The following is a 20,378-nucleotide window of genomic DNA, read 5'->3' as shown; positions in this document are numbered from 1 at the left end:
CTGCAGGGATATCAATGATGCAGTCATTACAGGACAAGTAATAGCTGCTGCTCTTCATGGGCCAAATCAGGGGCAATCAAGAGCTAAAGGAATAATATGCTTTAAGTGTGGGCAAGAAGGGCACTTCAGAAGAGACTGCCCTGAAGGACCCATAGTGTCCCGACCCGCGGGACATCAACGCGGAACGGCAAACCTAAGAGAGAAGGAATGAAGGGACAAGAGACGCAGGGAGAGGCAGCAAGACAGGAATTCTGATCAAGCTGCAAATTTTTATTGTTCACACAGGGGTATTTATATGCTCAGGGAATGAGGGGTATGACGAGGTGCAGCCTGGTTGGCTGTGTTCTTCTATTGGGCTCCTGATAGGCTGCAAGTTCGCGCTGGCGGGAAGGTGAGGTTCGCAACGGCGGGAAGGTGAAGTCCCGGAAGAGAAGCAGGGACGGCACCATAGGCGCCATACTGTCAGAATTATCAGCCAGGAGGGGGGAGGGGCGCTGCTGCTTATTGTAAAGGTCAGAATGTTCTCAGAATGAGAACTTCTTGGTCCCTGACACCATAGGACTAAAGCCCAGGGGAACACCTAAGACTGGAGAACAACAAGGGACAAATCAACCTGCCCCAGGTCTATGTCCCCGGTGCCGAAAAGGAAGGCACTGGGTGAAATATTGTACATCAAGATTTGATATAGAGAGATATCCTATGCCAGCCCAGTCAAAAAACAGCCAGAGGGGCCCAACCCGGGGCCCTCAAATATACAAGGCCTTTCAGAATCCCATAGTCCAGATCCCCACTCACAATCCTTTCCGACTATCTCCTCATTGTCCTGAGGAACATCAGGGAGCGGGAGATTGGACCTCTGTGCCTCCGCCCGACTCATTCTAACCCCAGAGATGGGAGTACAAGTGGTCCCCACGGGCATACATGGACCACTCCCTGAGGGCACAGTAGGATTATTGTTGGAGCAGAGTTCCACAACTCTGTCAGGATTACAAGTATTTCCAGGAGTCATTGATTCTGATTATACTGGGGAAATAAAGATTATGTTATCCTCCCCTCGAGGGGTATCTGTTGTTTCTCCAGGAGACAAAATAGCACAAATATTGATATTGTCTGGCCATCATGGGACTTTTCCCAGTTCACAAAGGACTGGAAGAGACAACGGGTTTGGATCTGCAGGATCAGGTGTCTTTTGGGCACAATCAACAAAAAATAGACCCATGCTTAAATTGAAAGTTAATGGTACTCCCATAGAGGGTCTAATAGACACGGGTGCTGACATCTCTATTATAAGACAGAAGGACTGGAACAAATCATGGCCTGTTACAGCATCCAGTACTACCTTACGGGGACTTGGATTTGCCCAAACCCCATTACAAAGTTCAGTTGTGTTATCTTGGGAGGACCCTGATGGGAAAAGGGGGACATTCCAAATTTATGTATTAGCTCACCTGCCTGTCACTCTTTGGGGAAGAGACATTTGAATACAGATGGATGTTGTCATTTCTTCCTCAGTTGAACAAAATATTTCCTGTCTAAACCCAACCATTTTACCAGTCATGGTGGGACAAGGTTATACCCCTGGAAAAGGACTAGGCAAGAATCTACAAGGTATTACCTGCCCCATTCAAGCCGAAGAACAAACAGGGACTAAGGGGCTGGGTTTTCTGGAGGGACCACTGAACCATTAAAGAAAACATGGAAATCCAGTAATCCTATCTGGGTCCCCCAGTGGCCCCTTTCTAAAGAAAAAATAGAGGCGGCCCAGGAAATAGTTAATCAACAATTGAAGGAAAATCATACCATTCCTTCCACTTCCCCTTGGAATACACCCATTTTTGTCATAAAAAAATAAGTCTGGGAAATGGCGACTCTTGCAAGATCTGAGAGCCATAAATTCCAGTATGCAGATTATGGGCCCGGTGCAACTGGGTCTCCCCTCATTAGCTGCTATTCCAAAACATTATCATATCATCTCTATAGGCATAAGAGATTGTTTCTTTTCCATTCCTGTGCATCCCGAGGATAGCCCTCAATTTGCCTTTTCCATTTCCCTCTTTTAATAATGAAGGGCCTAATACTAGATACCAATGGGTGGTCCTTCCCCAGGGAATGGCAAACAGTCCCACTATGTGTCAAATATATGTTGGCCAGGCTATATCACAGACTAGACAAAATTGTAAAGGACTTTATTGTCTCCATTATATGGATGATATTCTTTTGGCTCATAAGGAACAGGAGATCTTATTAGGGGTATTTGATGATATTATCAAAACCCTAGAAAAATGGGGATTACATGTGGCCCCAGAAAAGGTGCAAACCTGCAGCCCTATTACCTTTCTAGGATATCAAATATTAGATACCTGTGTTAGGCCACAAAAAATTCAATTAGCCACAGGAAAACTTAAGACTCTAAATGATTTCCAAAAATTATTAGGTGATATAAATTGGGTAAGACCAAATTTGGGAATCACCACTAGTCAACTTAAGCCTCTGTTTGATATTCTCCAAGGAGATTCAGACCCTACATCCCCCAGAAATTTAACTCCTGAAGGTAGAAAAGCCTTGAGGTTAGTAGAACAAGCTTTAGAAAATGTTCATAGTGATAGAGTTGATCTATCCTTGCCTTTTAGCCTCATAGTGTTAGATTCTGAATACACTCCTACAGGTCTGGTGTGCCAAACTGGACCCGATATGGATCCATTTGCCAGTGTCCCCCAAAAATGTTGTTTCCCCATATCCTGTGATGGCAGCAAATCTAGTTACATTAGGACTTAAGACAGCCCTTCGAGTTTTTGGAATTCATCCTCAGTTATTGTCCCATACACAGCTAAACAGATTGAAATACTAGTTAACAATAATGAAGATTGGGCAATTGTCTATTGCTCCACCATGGCCACATTTGATAATCACTTGCCAAGTTCACCTATTGTCAGCTTCTTCAAAAGACATCCTGTTATTTTCCCTCAGGTTGTTAAGGCTCAACCTATCCCAGCAGCAAATACAATCTGCTGCAAATACAGATTGCTCCTCCTCCAGCACAGCTACAGTAGTTTCTGATAAAGTACAGACTATTATTACTTCTCATAAATCTGCTCAAAAAACTGAACTGGAAGCAATTATATCTGCCTTACAAACATTTCCTGAGAAACCTTTAAATATTTATACTGACAGTCTCTATATTGCCCAGCTTGTGCCCCAGCTTGAGACAACTGGACCCATTAGTCCTCAATCTACCTTACAACAATGCTTTTATCAAGTACAAACTCTTCTGTGGGCGTGCAAAGAACCTTTATATATAGGCCATATCAGAGCACATTCAGGCTTACCTGGGCCTTTAGCTCAAGGAAATTCTACTGCAGACTCAGCTTCTCAAGATCCTCATGTGTTTAACATTGTACAAAATCAATTAATTTCCATAAAGATTTTCATGTCAATGCTACTATTCTCAAAATAAAATATAACATTACAAAAGAACAAGCCAGAAATATAGTAAAATAGTGCCCTGCCTGTGTGCCTCATTTATCTGTTCCTCATTTTGGAGTCAATCCTACAGGACTTCTTCCAAATCATCTATGGCAGATGGATGTCACCCATTATCCCTGAATTTGGTACTTTAGGATTTGTACATGTAACTGTAGATAACTACTCAGGATATACATTTGCTACCGCCCATACAGGGGAAAAGACAAAAGATGTAATCAGTCATTGCCTTCAAGCCTTTGCTACTATGGGAAGGCCAAAATCATTTAAAACAGATAATGGGCCTGTGTATACTTCTTCATTTCAACAGTTTTGCTCAAAGTTTAATATCTATCATTCTACAGGATTGCCCTACAATCCACAAGGAAAAGCTATCGTGGAAAGGGCTAATCAAACATTAAAAGTCTGCTTAACTAAACAAAAAGGGGGAATAGGGGCATTATCCCCTCCCAAGAACAGATTTAACCTTGCTTTATTCCCCCTCAATTTTTTACTTTGGATGCTATGGACTGTACTGCGGCTGATAGACATTTTAGTGGAAAGTCTGGTGGCCATCCACAAGCAATGTGGAAAGACATCTTGACTGGAAAGGACCTGACCCAGTATTAATTTGGGGGAGAGGATCTGTTTGTGTTTTTCCTCAGGACCAACAACAACCTATCTGGGTCCCAGAGCACTTGGTAAGAACTATCCATAAGAAATAAAATGGCACCAAAACACAAAATGATGGTGATGGTGGTAAGCCTGCTGTTGTTAGCCCTTCCTAAAACTTTTGGGGATATATCATTCATGGCACACAAGTTTTCCCTCAATTATTTCCTAGTACAGAACTTCTAGGTATTCCTTACCTACCAGCTGGTTCCACTGTAAAGCCACTTATTACTAGTCTAAGCTTCAAATTAAGAGGTAGTCTTTGCTTCCTCTGGTTAGCCACCTCAGAAACTGCCATAATACAAGGAGGCAATCTCTCTCTCATTCATTAAAGGTACAGTCTAAAGCAAACCTATATATAGAGAAGTAATACACCTGTTTATAGTTATACAGGATGCGAGGCCAATTGCTCTTCCTTTTATCAGGCTTTCCCCCCTACTCCCGTATGTGTCACAACTCCATTTGTGTTCATTCTAACAGTTCTAAGTTTAATATTAACATTACTAATAACAATGATAATGATACCAAGGTCCTTAACTGTGTTTTGTGTTAAGAGTGTTATGTGTCTAGTTGTTGGGATGCTTCACTATTTCCTCTGGCTGTGATTGCCAGGATTCCAAAATTCATTCCAGTCCCAGTGACCTTAATTCATAGTGAGTGGAATTTCCTACCCGTGAAAGCAAAAAGAGATTTTGGTATCTCAGCCATTATAGCCATTGCTGTTGCTGCGGCGGCTGCTGCTGCGGCTGCTGCCACTGCTGCTGGACTTGCCCTAGGAACTGCTATTCCTACTGCTCACGCACTCAACAACCTGTCACAAGCCACTGCCAAAGCATTGACAGCCCAGGAAAACATCAATGTGCATCTCGCCACGGGAATCCTGATTCTAAACCAGAGTGGACTTACTACAAGAACAAGTGGACATGTTGACTGTTACCGCACAGACGGGCTGTTTAGTGCATGCCCAAGCACTATGCATTACCCCTATACCCTATTCTAATATTACTGCTGCTACAAATCTGTCCAAACAGCTTGGAAGCATGCTTAATGGGACATGGACTAAAGAGTTTACTAATTTGACTAGCCTATTAAGAAATTCTATATTTGTGGTAAATAGTACTCAGGTCAAGGTCCTGGGTAGGCCAGAAGCCATTAGTTTCTTACAGTTAGCATTACAATTTGGTAAACAATGAATGGGAAGTTTTGCTATGATGGGATTGTTGTTCTTGCTGTTATTATTGCTGCTCAGATATCTGTTGTCTCTAAGGAGTCATCAAAGACGGCAAGCCTTAGTGGTGTGGCAAGCCCTTACGGCCATGGACCAAGGCTCTGATCCTCAGATTGGTTCTCCCAATGACAGGACTGGTAGTCAATGACGGGTAAGCACAGGGTGGACTTTATACCAACCTAAGACAGGGATCAAAGCATGCCAACAGCTCTTTGACTCCCAATGACGGGTAAGGATAAAGTCTGACTCTGGCACCTAAGACAGGCACAGTCGCTGTCCTTTTCTTTTTATAACAAAAAGGGGGAGCCTGTTGAGGGCCGTCTTGGACAAGATGGCGCCTGGCAATGAGCCAAAGGGCACTGGCTACCAAAATAAGGAAGTACCCCAAAAGGTTGCTTGCTTACTAGTTCCTTGGAGACTTAGGATGTATTAACGCCAGACTCTAGGATTGGCTATCTAATATCATGCTGTGCATGGACAGCTCGTGATCCATATAGTGCTATGCTGACATTCCTCTGCATGCTCTCCTGTGTGAGAGAAAGCTTTGCTATAATTGGCTGATGAGCTAGGAGCCTGGGGGAGGAGAGAGGGAGAGGAAAGAAGAAGGGAGATAGTGGCAGAACAAAGGAGGCAGAAAAACAGGGAGGACGCAATAAATCTGGTCAACTAAAGATTGGTGGTGTCTCCTTTCTCTGCGCCGGTTCTGCTGGACGGAACAGTGACATGCTCTACATATCAGTCATTCCTCACCTGTGCTGGTGATTGTAGGACCAACACCTGCTGGGAAGTTGCTGGGTCAAAGACAACTGGCCTTGGGGAGGTGTCAGCCGGCCACGTTGCTCCTGCGGACCATCTTCCCGGTCCCACTTCTGTATGGACTGTACCCACAGCCTCCCTGACATGACCTAGGGGCCACACTCTCACTCCTGCCAGTCTGATGGGTAAAAAATGGCATCTCCACGTAGTTGTCTGTGAAGTTGAGGTGAAATCTGCACAACACAGGGTGAGCACTTTGGCAGCACTGAGGACATTCACTGTGCTGGGCAGCTGCTGTGTCTGTGAAGGAAACCCCAGAGCCACTGGATGGTCACTCTTCCTCCCCACTGGTCACTGGCCACCACCGATCTGCCATCTGTCTCTGTGGACCTGCCCTTTCTGGATATTTCAAGGAGATGCAATCATGTGCATGTGACCCTTTGTCACCAATTTCTTGCACAGAGCATCACCTGTCTGCACGGTGGCAAGCACAGTCCTTGTCCGTGTGAGTCAGAGCCCTCCTGGTGAATGACCACATTGGGCTTGTCCAGTCATCCACCGAGGGGCCTCTGGTTTTTTCCATCTTCATGTGGCTCCTGTTCATGATCCCCTCATTTTGGGCCAGGTCAGGTGCTTTCTGGGGCCCCTTCCCGAGCAGGCGTTGGCTGAGGTGGGGGCAGGATGCAGCTCAGAGCCTGAGCAGTGTACTAGTGTCCCAGTCTCAGCTTGGCACTCTGTTTGGGTTCCTGGGCCTTCCGGGTGTCAGAGGAGGGTCGGCTTCCTTAGGGACAGCCTTGCCTGGGTGTCTGGGCCTGCTGGAGAGGGAAGGAGGGCCCAGATGCCCCTGTCTGGCACCCCCTAGGCACTGCACGAGCCACCTCCTTGGACCCTGCAGCAGGTCTGGGTGGTTTCTTACTCCCCACCAGAGATGAGGGAACTGCCAGAGCCACCTGGGAACAGGCTCTTAGACAGCAAAGCACCGGATGCCTGGACCTCAGCAGCAGGGCAGCTCAGCACACGCACTGAGGATGTGCCCCATGGCCTCTGCAAGGTCTCCTTCTCCAGATGACTGCCCCAGGGTGACTCCTGCTGCGGTCCCCTCTCCTGGCCCCTCATCCACCAGCCCCTGAGGGCTTCTTTTAATGCATTATATTAGTAATCTGTTACACTTAACAAAATGCTCCAAAGTTAGCAGCTTAAACCAATAAACATTGCTACCTCGGTTTCTGAGAATCAGGGACCTAGGAGTGGCCCAGCTGAGGTAGGTTCTGACTCAGCCTTTCCTGAGATTGTCATCAGGCTGACAGTCAAGGCTGTGACATTCAAAGGTTCCAAGATGGCTCCTCATGTGGATGCAGAATGAGGGTTTTGTTTCTTCTCTGAGTGTGTGAGGGAGCTTGGGTCCCTTGCCACATAGATCTTTCTACAGGGTTAGTTGAGAGTTCTCACAACACGATAGTTGACTTCCATGGAATGAGTAATTTGAGAGAAGGAACAGGGAAGGAGTCACAGTCCTTTTATGACCTAATCTCAGAAATGAAATGTCATCATTTTTGCAAGGTCTATTTGTCAGAAGTGTCTGTAAGTCCAGCCCAGACTGAAAGAGAAGAACTTAAGCTTCAACTCTTTTTTGGTATTGGGATTTGAACCCAGGGATGCTCTTCAACTGAGCTACATCCCCAGCCCTTCCCATTTTTTATTTTGAGACAACATTCCATCAAGTTGCTGAGAATCTCACTCAGATGCTCAGGCTGGCCTTGAACTTGTGATCCTCCTGCCTCAGCCCCTAAGTGACTGAGATTACAGACTTGCATCACTGTGCCTGGCTAAGCTTCACCTCTTGAAGGCAGAAAAACCCACACATCCTCAGGTATAGCTGTGTTCCTTCAGCTTGCTCTAGGTCTTTGCTCTTTGGTGAAGTGTTCAGGGTTCAGCTATGTGCTGAGGTGGTGACCATACTCCTGGGTGGTGGGTTGGGGTCTTGGAACTCACAAGTGGTGAGAGAGGCAGCCATGCCTTTCTTACCTGGGATTGGGAATGCTTGACTCAGCATCCTCGATCTCAACTCACTCTCTCTTCTTATTTTGCTTTCTATTGAAGGGGGCAGACATCCATAACAGACAGAAGGAGGCCACCCCGCTCCTCCAGGGCCTTCTTCTGAAGATGGTCTGGGGAGAATCATAGGAAAGGATGGGAAGGGTTCTTAGTGCAGAGCTGGGGCTTTGACCTGGAGTGTGTGAGGACCCTATGGGATTTTGGGGTAGAATTTAGGGAGTCTGTGACTTTGGACAGGAAAAAAATTTGCTTATTTATTTTCACAAATCTCTGCCTGACATCTAGCATTTCCTTCAGTTACCATTGTAGTCAACAAAACCACAAAGCCTCAGGAGTATGACTTGTACTTTCGGCTTTATCGCAAGCATAGCTGTGTCCCGTGGCAGACCCTGAAACATCCTTTGCACTTGTCACCATTGTGATGTCCCTGGGGTGTGAGGTTATTCTCTAGGTCCTGCTGTTTATCGTGTTAGTGAGACATGACTTTCTACATCAAAGTTTTGGTTATTTAACATTTTGATAACTGTCTTTCAATATTGTTGGTTTTCTTATGATTCTACAAATTTCTTCTGTTCTTTTAAAATGTTCTTCTGAGAAGGGACTGAAGATCAGAAATTCTGGGGTTGTAGGGGAACTTGGGGGACAGACTGGAGCTGTCCAAGTCACATCAGATCATGGAGAGGTGCCGGGGCCCTTAGCAGGGCAGGTGTGGCAGGAACAGGTGACGCTTGTGGATGGCTGCCTGGAGGGGCACTGGAGGGGACAGCTCATGCCCACTGTCCTGCAGATGGGCCCACACCCCCATCCCTGTGCCTCTGGTGTGACGCCAGAGAAAGCCACTCGCCCTCACCGGCCCACCTCTCCCCTCACCCACTCCTTTTTCTGAGCTTGCTGCGCCTGCTGTCATTTCCTTTCCCAGTGAAATCTTTTCTCCTTTCTTCCAGGAGTCTCCTACTCTCCCTCAGAACCCAGCTCACACAGGACGGACGATGCCCCCAGAAAGCAGTGGTCATTTCCATGACTCCCTCTACTGGGGACACATTGTGGTGGCTTTTCCACAACCACCCCATTTGCCTCTGTTCACTCACATGGTTCCTGACACAGTCTACACTTAGCAGATGTCACCAGTGTGTAGAGTGGCCAAGGGAAATCAACACAGGACCCATCCGGGTCAAAACAGCCGCAGGGTCCACGCAGTCTGCCCTGCCCTCCGCCAGGCCCTGGGACGTCCTCCAGCCGTACTCCTTGTCTGGAAGCTGCGGATCGCAGGAGAAGGTTCCCTGGGTGACTCCTCTGGAACTGTCTGATAAACGGCCACCTCTCTAGCCCTTCGAGTCTACCTACAAATAGGAGCGACAGAGCGGCGGTTCCGCGGGGATCAGCCTGCGGTCTGCTCCGCCTGAAGCGCAGAGGAACCGGCCCAGCGCCCAGCTCTTCCACGAGGCCTGAGTGAGGCACAGCGGAGAGCCGGCCGGGGCGCCTCCCTCCGCGCCCTATCCGGGGTGCAGCCGCCCTCGAGGAAGAGGAGGAGGAGGAGCTTGTCGGAAGCTTTTGACGGGGCTCCTGGCTGGAGCCGGGCCTGGGCCGCGGAGGGGGCGGGTTTCTGGACCGAGCGGGGCCTGCGGAGCGGTCGCGGCGTCCGCCGCAGCCATGGCCCAAAGCCCCAGGCTTCCTGCAGCCGCTGCCGCTGCGCCAGCCCTGGACGGCGCCGCCGCCAGGCGCGCAGAGCGGGGCCACCGCAGGCTCCCAGCGGCCTCCCTGGCCCGGGCGCTCCCAGAACAAAGGAGGCCCCTGAGAGCTCCACCTAGTCCCCAGGATGAAATCCCACCACAGAACTCCAGTCAACAGTGGTTAAACCCCAGGTGGTTGTGGCTCCTGTGTTCATGTCGAAGCTGTCTGTGAACACCCCTGAAATTTACCCATCAGTTTATTCTTCGAATTATACAGAATCCTGCCAGGATGGTTGTGAGGATTATCCCACTCTATCAGAATATGTTCAGGATTTTTTGAATCATCTTACAGAGCAGTCTGGCAGTTTTGAAACTGAAATCAAACAGTTTGCAGAGACCCTGAATGGCTGGCTGGGTTACAACAGATGATGTTTTGCAAGAATTTGTGGAACTCATCTACCAACAGGTTACATCTATCCCAAATTTCTCTTATATGGGAGCTCGCCTGTGTAATTACCTGTCCCATCATCTGACAGTAAGCCCACGGAGTGGCAACTTTCACCAATTGCTACTTCAAAGATGTGGGACTGAATATGAAGTTAAAGATCAAGCTGCAAAAGGAGATGTAGTGACTCAAAAACTATTTCATGCATTTGTACTCTTTCTGGGAGTATTTTATCTTAACTTGGAGATCAAGGGAACAAATGGACAGGTTACAAGAGCAGATATCCTTCAGGTTGGTCTGCAGGAATTGTTGAATACCTTCTTCTCTAATCCTACGGATGACAACTTAATTTGTGCAGTAAAATTATGAAGTTGACAGGGTCAGTTTTGGAAGATGCCTGGAAGGAAAAAGGAAAGACTGAAATGGAAGAAATTATTCAGAGAATTGAAAATGTTGTCCTGGATGCAAACTGCAGCAGAAATGTAAAACAGATGCTCTTGAAGCTTGTAGAACTCCGGTCAAGTAATTGGGGTAGAGTTCATGCAACTTCAACACACAGAGAAGCAACACCTGAAAATGATCCTAACTACTTTATGAATGAACCAACATTTTATACATCTGATGGTGTTTTTTCACTGCAGCTGATCTAGATTACCAAGAGAAATATCAAGAATTACTTGAAAGCAAGGATTTTTGTCCAGACTTTGAAGAAAACAGAACAGATTTATCGGGGTGGTGATCCATATTTGAATGATATTGATGATGAGATGGACCCAGAGATTGAAGAAGCTTATGAAAAGTTTTGTTTGAAATCAGAGCATAAATGAAAACAGCAAAGTTAAATTTCAGCATATCAGTTTTATAAAACAGTTTAGGTGTGGTGATTTTGCAGAACACAGGAAAGCAAGAAAATGTGTCACACTAATACCAAATTAAGGATGTTGAGTTATGCTACTAATGTATGCAACTTTAATTTTGTTTAACACTATCTGCCAAAATAAATCTTATTCCCTATAATTTAAAATGTGTATATATATAAAACAGTTTATTAAGTACAATTAATTCCACTGTTTTGACTGCAATAAAATTGATTTTGAGATAAATGAAATGTTGAAAGTAAATTTTGCTAGATGGTTAGATACTTATACCTTAAGTTCTTGAGGGGGAAAAGTCGTAGCCTAGAAATATATATTACTGCAAAAATGTAGCATTCTTTTTTTAGGTATGAGTATTATAGATTTTACTTCAGTTTGACATTTATGTCTCGTACTAATCACAATCATAAAATCTTTAAAGTCTTGGAATATATCAACAATTGATTTACATATGTAGATGATATTTGATACTAAGGACTTTAAAAATGTCATTAATGGAAAAAACAAAACAAAAAATCTTAGAACTCCCCTACTAAACAACCAAAACTCACCCTTCACTGAGAATTTATTGTAATTCAAGAGTTGTTCTTTTGTTTCACCTCACTAACTTCATTGCCCAAAGGCCTAGAACATTATTCTGCTTTTATTTATATGGCTTTCTCACTTTTACTTTGTAGCATGAGTTGCATTGACCTTTTTTTTTTTGAACTAGAGAATTTTACTAGATATTTCAAGTTTTTGTCTGCTTTGTAATCAATATACCTTGAGGATCACTTTTCTAATGCTTCTATAATGTACCACCTCAGCCCTATTTAAGTAGTATTTTTACTTAATGTCAAATCTTTTCCCAAATAACTAAAACTTGTATATAAAAGGGTTGCTTGTAAATATGCATGTAAATAGTTCTGTTAATAACCCACTGTTTTACACTTGGCACATCTCTGTCCGCTAATACAGTTAGCTTTCTCACTTTTCTGCTTGTTTGTTCAGTCTGAATTAAAATTAGACTTTGAAAAAAACAGCGATAACTATCTGCATGGAGGTGTTGTGCCCAAAGGCTCGAGACCCCGCAAAGACCACCAGAGAACATGATCAATGCAAGCAACAAAGAGTCATTTATTAGCAAGCTCGAGCCTGGTCCTCTGCGTCCTCAACCGGTGACACTAAGAGGCCCCAAGCCCTCGCTAGCAGGGTTTTTATAACGAAAGGCAAGCAGTTTTACAGTGTTCTTTTAATTGGTTAACATTTGAACAGCTAAACATTAGTCCTCCTCTGGTTGGGTCCTGCCAATCTATTTGATTCTCATTGGGTCCCACCAGAACTGAACAGTCCTAGTGGAAGAAGGGAGGAGGGAAGGGGTGAACTATGCAGGAGATGAGTCGGGGCTAGGCCCCCCTTCCTTGACAGATAAGGTCTCCAGGCAACCGCACATTCCTCGGACAAATATCTCTTAACAACCTTGGTAAGCACAGGGGCCCAGCAGTCCTGTTTGTCCTGTATTGCCTGCATCTGGGTGATTGAGACAGTTAGCAGCACAGATATCACCCTGCTCTCAACAGAGGCAGTGCGAGGATTAAGAGGAATAATGTGTGCCAAGTGCCTGGTACACAGTAAGTGCTTAACAAAGGGAACAGAGATTCCAATTCCTCCAAGACAGCAAGCAATCAGAAAGGTGCTGTTCATGAAGGTCTGCAGGAGTTCAGAGGAGAGGGAGATGGCACCAGGCACAGGGGCAGGGAAGGGGGAACCAGGTCGGCCTGGGTCCAGAAGCTTGGCTGGGAGGCACCTGGTGGGAAAGGCAGGCTGTTTCTGGGGTTGGTGCACTGTTGGGTTTGGCCAGTGTGTTGGGTCCCGGGTGGAATGAGCACTAACTTTTCCATCATCCTTGAACCTCTTCATTCACACACAATGGAAGTGTTGATTGCAAATTGTCTCTTTCTCTTCATTCTAGAAGCACAAGAAATTTGACTTGGCAAATTCTGTTTAGCTGTTTTTCTGCATGTGGTTTCAAAGTTGTTTTAGAAACCATCCTGTCATCTGTGGTTCAATCTTCAGTCTTAGTAAGACAGAGCTCGATCCCACTTAGTCTAATTAAGGGGAGTTTGGGAAGGCGGTCACCAGCTGCCACCTGTGGGAACCACCTGCTGGCCCCCTCCCTCTTTGTAGGGTCCCGGGGGTCCCTGAGATGGTGCCGACCACTCTCAGGTGTAGACACTGGGATTCTGTGGGGAGACTGGTCTCTCCGGACAGCTGTTCTGAAGCCTCAGTGTATGTCTTCATTCCTTCACGAACTTCTGTGGCCAGCCACACAGGTGCCTGGGCCATTGGGGTTTGCAATCTGGGGCGTGCTTCTAGGCTAGTGATGAGAATCAGGTCCACAGTGTGATGAAGCCCTCCTTTCCTGCCCCTCGTCCCGGCTCCACTCTACCTTCCTCCTCTGCTCCTTGGGATGGGGAGCTTGGGCAATTTGAATGCGGGAAGGCAGAGGACTGCAGTGGTTAAGAGTTGGAGTCCATAGCAGGTGTAGTCCTGGTCTCTGGCTTCTGCCCTGTCAGCTGTTGGGAACTTGAACAAGTCTCTCAGCCACTGTGCCTCAGTTTCCCCACCTATAAAATGGAAATAACAAGGGCACAAACTTCACAAGGCAGTCATGAGCATTTGTTGAATTAATAATTGTAAATTTGTTAGAGCTGCGCCTGGCCTCAGGGGACCTGTACCCAGATGTCAGTAAACCCTCTAGGTTTCTTGTCCTCTTATCCTCCCATGGGCCTGTCCCTCCCTCCCACTGCTGTTCCACTTTGGACTTCTGCCATCCTTCATTCGCTCACCTGGGCTGGGCACCTGCTGCAGACAAGACCCCGACTGCAGTCACGGGGCACACTGATGGGCAAGTTCATCGTGGCTCTTGCCTGGGGAGCTTTATCAGAGGACACTTGCACACTTTCAGTCTGAGCCACCTGGCAAGAAGCATCCCTCCCACCTGCTGATACTCCGGAAGGCCGAGGTTGTGTGGAGGGGAAGCACCTGGCCTAGGCCTCACAGCTGACCGGTGCCAGAGCCCCGTCTGAGCCTCCTGTTGTCCCATCTTGTCAGTCCCCCAGCTTCCTGGAGACTTCTGCGTGCTCCTGGTATGTGGCAGCCCGAGGAAGCCATCCTCAGACATATGACACTCAATGCATCTGCAGGGCTCCCCAGTGCCCTCCATCTCATCTGTGCTGCTGGGACGGGGGAAGGAGCAGGGGGTGCCTGCAGGCTGGATGACCCAGGGCAGTTTGGGAATGCTGCTCTGCTCTCCTCTCCTTTCTAGAAAGGACAGGTAAATGGCTTAGCTGTGACATGATGAGGTGGAGTGTCCCCCGGGACAGCCTGGAATAGCTCCTCTCCCAGGGCCCCCAAGGGAGCCCAATTTGCCAACTCCTGCTTTCCAGCCTCCGGCCTCTGGCACCATGAGAGCATGCGTTCTCTGGCCACCCAGTTTGTGGCACTTTGTTGTGGCCGCCCCAGAAGAACCCCACAGTCCCTTGCCCCTGCTTGTCTCCTGCCAAGAAGGTGTGGCTAGAGAGAGACCCATTTTTTTCTAGTCCTTTTGATACTGCTCTGAAGAAAGCTCATCCAGGGCAGAGCAGACCTGCAGCCCAGAGCACAGGGCTGGTTGAGAGGAGGCAGGAAGGACTCTCCTCAGGCGCTGATGACATGGTTGACTCCCTCTGGCCTTGCACCGAGCCTGCACCCCACTGGGCATCATGGGCCTAAGCATAGTTGACCAGATAGGGGGTGCATGGGAAATGAGGGTCAGGGCTGCCATTGTAGATTTGGGAGCCACCTACCTGCAGGTAACATGTAGGGTTCTACAGGTAAATGGCAGACCAGCCTTATCCACCTGCAGGGCCTGCTTCCCAGGAAACACCATTCTGATCTGAGATCCAGCAAAGATGAGAGCAGTTTCATACCTGGTTCAGCCAGTGTCCCTCCTGGGCACCTCTCTGTAAATTTGATATTTATTTTCATTAATCAAAGTAAGAACCTAATCAGCATTGATTGCCACAGTTCAGATTTTTGTAACTTTGATGTGCGTTTGTGTGCTTTCAAAACACGTGATATTAGTAGGCACATATTCCTGGCATGTGAGCAAATATATGTGATTTTACCTAAATATCCCAGTGTATGCACATGATCTGTGTGTTTTGGTTTTGGGGCTTCATGTCCTGATCCAACATGCTAAGATACTGGGGTTTCCTTAGCCTGGGCCTGAGGTTTGCTTTGATTCTCTTTGCAAAGGTCTCTCTGCATTACCTGGAACATTGGTTCCAGAGAAGTGTGCAGAAGGACAGCAGGACATGCAGTGCCCCAGGCAGGGCCTGGCCAGGATGGTATTAACCAATGAATGCCCAGAAACAGATCCTGTGAGACGTGGCCAAAGGAATTCCAGGTCAGGAGGTGGTGTGAGGTAGCACTCTGAATCCATCAGCACAGGCTTCCACACACAGGGCTGCCATTTCTGCTTGTGGCTTAGCTGGCCCCAGCCCATGGAATGGCCGTGGGAGTCTTAAAGACCTCAAAAGCCCTGGGCAGTACATGTTAACAGGAGCCAGCACAACACCAGGGCTGCCTTTCCCCCCATCTGGGGGTACAGACCACAGGTAGGACAAGGACAATGACGAGGATGGAGGCAGTGAAGGTACCCAAACACTGCCGTTGGTGAGTGGAGTCCCCAGGAGGGAGCACGGGTCAGCAGGTGGGAGTGGAACTGGGGAAATGCCTGTATGCCATAGGCCAGGAAAGTTCTGGGGGGTTTCTTTGTGCAACCTGATAGCTCAGTTGCTGGAGAAGACCCTGGACTGGGGAATCAATGAAAAGAACCCTTGAAAAAGGTCAGTGGGGTCTCCCTGGAATCCCTTTGTCCCCACACTGAAGCATCAACAAGCTCCCAGCTTCCAGGTGGCTTGGCCTCCTGTGACCAGCACCTCTCTCAGTTTAGGCAGCAGATGGTACCCAAGCCCCAGGGCAGCTTGGCGAGGCTTGTCAGTGACAGTGGTCATTGTCTGGGTAGTCCCCAGCCTGGAGATTCTTGGCCCTGGAAGGGATTGGTGGGCAACTGACAATGGCAGCTCACCTTTGCATGAGCAACAGCAACCCCAGGGTGCCCAAGCCCAAATTCACACGTGGAAGACCTAGCTCCTGAGGTGACGCTATGTGGAGATGGGAACATGGGAGGTGATTAGGGTTAGATGAAGGTGTGTGGGTGGGGCCCTTGTGATGGGATTAGTGCCCAGAGAGGAGACACCCGAGAACTTCATCACCTTCTCTTTCCTCCATCTGAACAGGCTAGGAAGAGAACCCACACCAGACCCAACAGGTTAGCCCCTGGCCTCAGACTTTCAGCTTCCAGCCCTGCGAGAACCTAAGTGTGTGTGTGTGTTTTAAGCCACTTGTTTATAGTGTTTTCTTGTGGAAGCTTACGCTGACTCATACAGACTGTGGTAAGCAGGCAGTGTGTCTGTGGGTACTCTGAACTGGGTATCCCAGCATCATCTGTTGAAATCCTAGCCCTAGGACCTATGGCTGACTGTATTTGGAGATACAGTCTTTTTTTTTTTAATGTTTGATATTTATTTTATTAAAAACATAATCCAATGAAGGAAGCAAGATGAACGTGAAGTAAAGTGACTTGCTCATCCTGATCACACAGGGGCTAAGGCAAGACTGGGATTAGGATCCTTACCCCATGTCATTTCTACAATAACCTCTATTATTGTCAGAAATGGAAAGTTGGAGAGAAAGAGAGACCAGTTCACCAAAGACTAGCTCCTCATTATTTTTGCTCAAGCAAGTCTGTGTTTCTAGACTGTCTCCATCCACAGCCATAGACCTTCTCATGGCCCATCCGCCATTTCTATATTTTATCACACTCGTCAGTCAAAGCTCTAGGGATTTATTATAAATGGAAGTTGGACCATCTTGAATCTTTCTTTTCTACCCTCTTCCCTCCCAAAATATCCCTCCAGGGGAAGTCATAAAGCCATCATGTAAGAGGAATGGGGATGAGTGAAAGTAGGTAATGCTTTCTTCAAAACCCTCTGAAACAGCCACCAAATCCTGTTGGCTCCAGTTGAAAATCTGGTGGAAGAGGTAAGAACTTTAGCTCTCATCCTCAAGATTCTCCATTTCTACATCCTGGGGGGGGGGGGGATGTTGATCTTCTTTCATCATTTGGGCTGTGGTTCACTAGTCCTGACTGGTTTTGAAGGGACTTCCACTTTCCTTGCTGCCTTTTCTTTCTGAGTAAGCCATAACTGCAGTAGGAATTTTCCGTGTTTCTTCCCTGACAGAGTAATATTGGCACATGCACTGGGTGCCTGCTTCTTGAGGTGATGTTGTGTGATCAGTCCTTCATCTATTACAACCCCGACCACCTGAGGCCTCAGTTGCTTTTCTCTATTCAACACCCACCAGCACTTGAACAACTTCTTCTTCAGTTCTGTTTGGGGCCAGTTAATCTTTCCCCTGGACCCCCCATGGGTGCTTCCTGGAGATACTGTCTTTACAGTGGCAGCCAAGTCAAAATGAGGTCACTCAGGTCAGCCCTAGTTCAACCTGAGTGGTGGGTGTCTTCATGAGAAGAAATAGGGATTCTAGGCACATTGTGAGGGAAGACACATGTAGACAGCCATCTGCAAGTCAAGGACACCAAACCTGACCATGGCACCACGTCAAGCTTGAGCCCTCCAGAACCTACAGGAAATGAGTCTGTGCTGTGCAAGCCTGCAAGTCTGCAGCACTCTGCTACAGCAGCCCCAGGAAGCCGAAACAGCCGGGCAGCCTCCAGAAGAGACTCCATGATGCTGCCTCCCAGGCGTGAGCCTGTATCCACAGAAAAACAGGACCAGTAGAATACGTATGTGTAAATATTAGCAGATTTACTTTAAGGAAGTGCACAGGCAGGCAACAGGAGCAGGATATTGAGTCAGATGTGTTGCTGCCCTAAGGGTGGACCCAGTCCACACCGTGTCCTGCTCCTCAGCCCTGCCCTGCCTGGCACCCCCTGCCGGGGAGCACAGACGTGGCTTTGGTACCCGTCCACTCAGAGGCACTGCGGCTCTGCCTGCCTTAATGTAGCCCAGCCAGCCAGTGCCCAGGGTGGGACACAGATGGGGTTCTGTTCCCTCCAGGTCCTTCATGTTCTGCACACAGTGACCATGACATCGTCCCTCAAGGGTCCCAGCGGTCCCATGAGTGTTGGCCTCTGGACGACCGACCCAGGCCGATCCAGGCGGGAGCGACCCCAGCAGCCCGTCGGCGGCCAGAGGCATTGCCTTCGTACCTTCGAGAATCACGCATCCTGAGGACGGCCCCTTTGCTCTCAGGTGGCAGGCTCCTTGCTGAACTTCTGCATGGCTGCTGCAGAATCCCAGGCTCCCCTTCAGCAGCAGCCTATGGAGCCCCGCCAGCCCAGCTCCCAGCTGCCATCACTGAAAGGACTAAGAATGGCAACCCCGCAGCTCGTGCCCAGGCCTTGGAGGAGCTGCGGCTGCTTCCCGGGGAGCCTCACTCGCTGACAGATGAGGCCCTGGGAGCAGGCAGCATTCTACTCACTCAGTGGAAGATGGGAGGCAGGGCCACACCCAGGGCTCCTGGCCACCACAGCCATCTCTCCAGTGCCCAGCACTTTGATATGATGCTCTAGTTCCCTTACGTGGTGGGGGGCTTGCTGTGAACTGTAGCAGAGAAGCACACTGGCTCTCCTCAGGAGCAGGAGTTGGGTGAGGGGCCTCCTCCGGCTGAGGGAGGGGGCCCCAGCCTCTGCAGACAGGCCTGCCGTCTCCCCTGGCGCCACGCCTGGTCCACAGCACAGGACCACTGTACCCTCCCTGCCCCTGCTCACTCTGGGCAGCCCTGGTGCTTCCCTTTGTGCCAAGATGGTGAACTGGGCTTGTTGTATGTGGATGCCCTTGAAGTTGGGGCACCCTCACTTCTGGGTTCACTTTCCCTGAGTTCATTCTGGAGGGACCTGAGTACCTCTGACAGGGGAGTGAGATAGGACATTGTCCTCCTCTTCACACCCAGGGCAGAACCAGCTCCTTCCAGATCCTGACTGGGGCCCACCATCTTCCACTCAGCCACACACCCAGCATTGATGCTGGGGAAAGCTAATCCTCAATGGTGATCAATTTAGGTAAAGCTGATAGTTAAAAAATCATCTGCTTAACTTCCCTTCTGCTGGAGGAGAGGCAGTTCAAGTCTTCTGTCTAGGCTCCACTCTTGACTGAGGGGACTCCTCACGGTGGCCTTGGGAGAGAAGCTGCCTGGCCACATCTGTCCCGTGTTCACAGGGCACAGGTGTGGACTGAAGGAAAGAGCTTCTAGAACAGAGGAAAGCCTACAGGGTCCCTGCTGCAGGGCCACATCCACCACCCCAGCCAGGCCTGGCTCTGTCCTGGCTGTGCATCCTTCTCTTTACTCTGCTCGAGTTTGGTCTTTACTTCAGCACTGGAGGGAAAATGCTCCACGAGGGTTGTTGTAGTGGGGTTTTGGTTTTTTAATGCTCTTGTTTATTTAAATTGCTGGAACAGGGTTTGGCTGTGCAGGCAGTTGTCCCACCTGTAGTTGCACCCCATGTGCACACAAGGCCGTGGGTACCTGGCGGGTCAGCCACCCCAGCCCCTTTTTGCCTCTGGCTCCATCTTTCTTACCCCACTCAGAAAGTGCAGCCAAATTGCCGGCCTGTGTGAAAGGCTCTGGCCTTTGAGGGGAGCTCTCTAGGCACCTAATTTCTTTCAGATTTCTTTCTGTCCTCAGAGTTCCCCAAAGGTACTTGTAGAATGTTTGCCATTAAACTGTTGTAAATTAGGGGCTGAGTGTGTGGAGCGTTAATGAAGGCTGAGATTGGAACCATGCCATCCCCAGGCTGGCTGGGCTCAGTCCAAGGAGTCCCTCGCTGAGGCCCAGTTTCTGAGAATCAGGTTTCAGCCTGGCTTTCTTCTCTTTTTTTCCTGTCCTTCCCCTGCAGCTGTTTTCCCCATCCCTTCTCCTTGCCCACCTCTTCCCTTCCTTCCTCCAAACCCACTCCCTGTTCTTTCCTATTTTTCTAGAAGCCATGGTGAGGAACCATGGAATAAGGAGGCCAGGGAAGCCTTTCTTCCTGCCTGTGTGCAGCAGCTCCAAAGAGCTTATTCCACTTTTTTGGGGGGGTGGTGGTGTTCACCTCATTTTTTCTCTTG

The 20,378-nt window shown here is 48.3% G+C and overlaps 2 pseudogenes; one reads left to right on the top strand and one right to left on the bottom strand.

The window, feature by feature from the left end:
* LOC124975739 (polyadenylate-binding protein-interacting protein 1-like) overlaps nucleotides 1–11,112 on the top strand; it is a 31,065-nt pseudogene extending 19,953 nt beyond the window's left edge.
* Nucleotides 11,113–17,298: 6,186 nt separating this feature from the next.
* Nucleotides 17,299–18,498, bottom strand: LOC124975738 (uncharacterized protein C11orf98-like; annotated as a pseudogene).
* Between the last annotated feature and the right edge of the window lie 1,880 nt (nucleotides 18,499–20,378).

Source organism: Sciurus carolinensis, unplaced genomic scaffold, assembly GCF_902686445.1.
Source record: "Sciurus carolinensis unplaced genomic scaffold, mSciCar1.2, whole genome shotgun sequence".
Classification (NCBI taxonomy): domain Eukaryota; kingdom Metazoa; phylum Chordata; class Mammalia; order Rodentia; family Sciuridae; genus Sciurus; species Sciurus carolinensis.
Note: the sequence above shows the minus strand (reverse complement) of the source record. Positions and strands in the feature narration are given on the sequence as shown.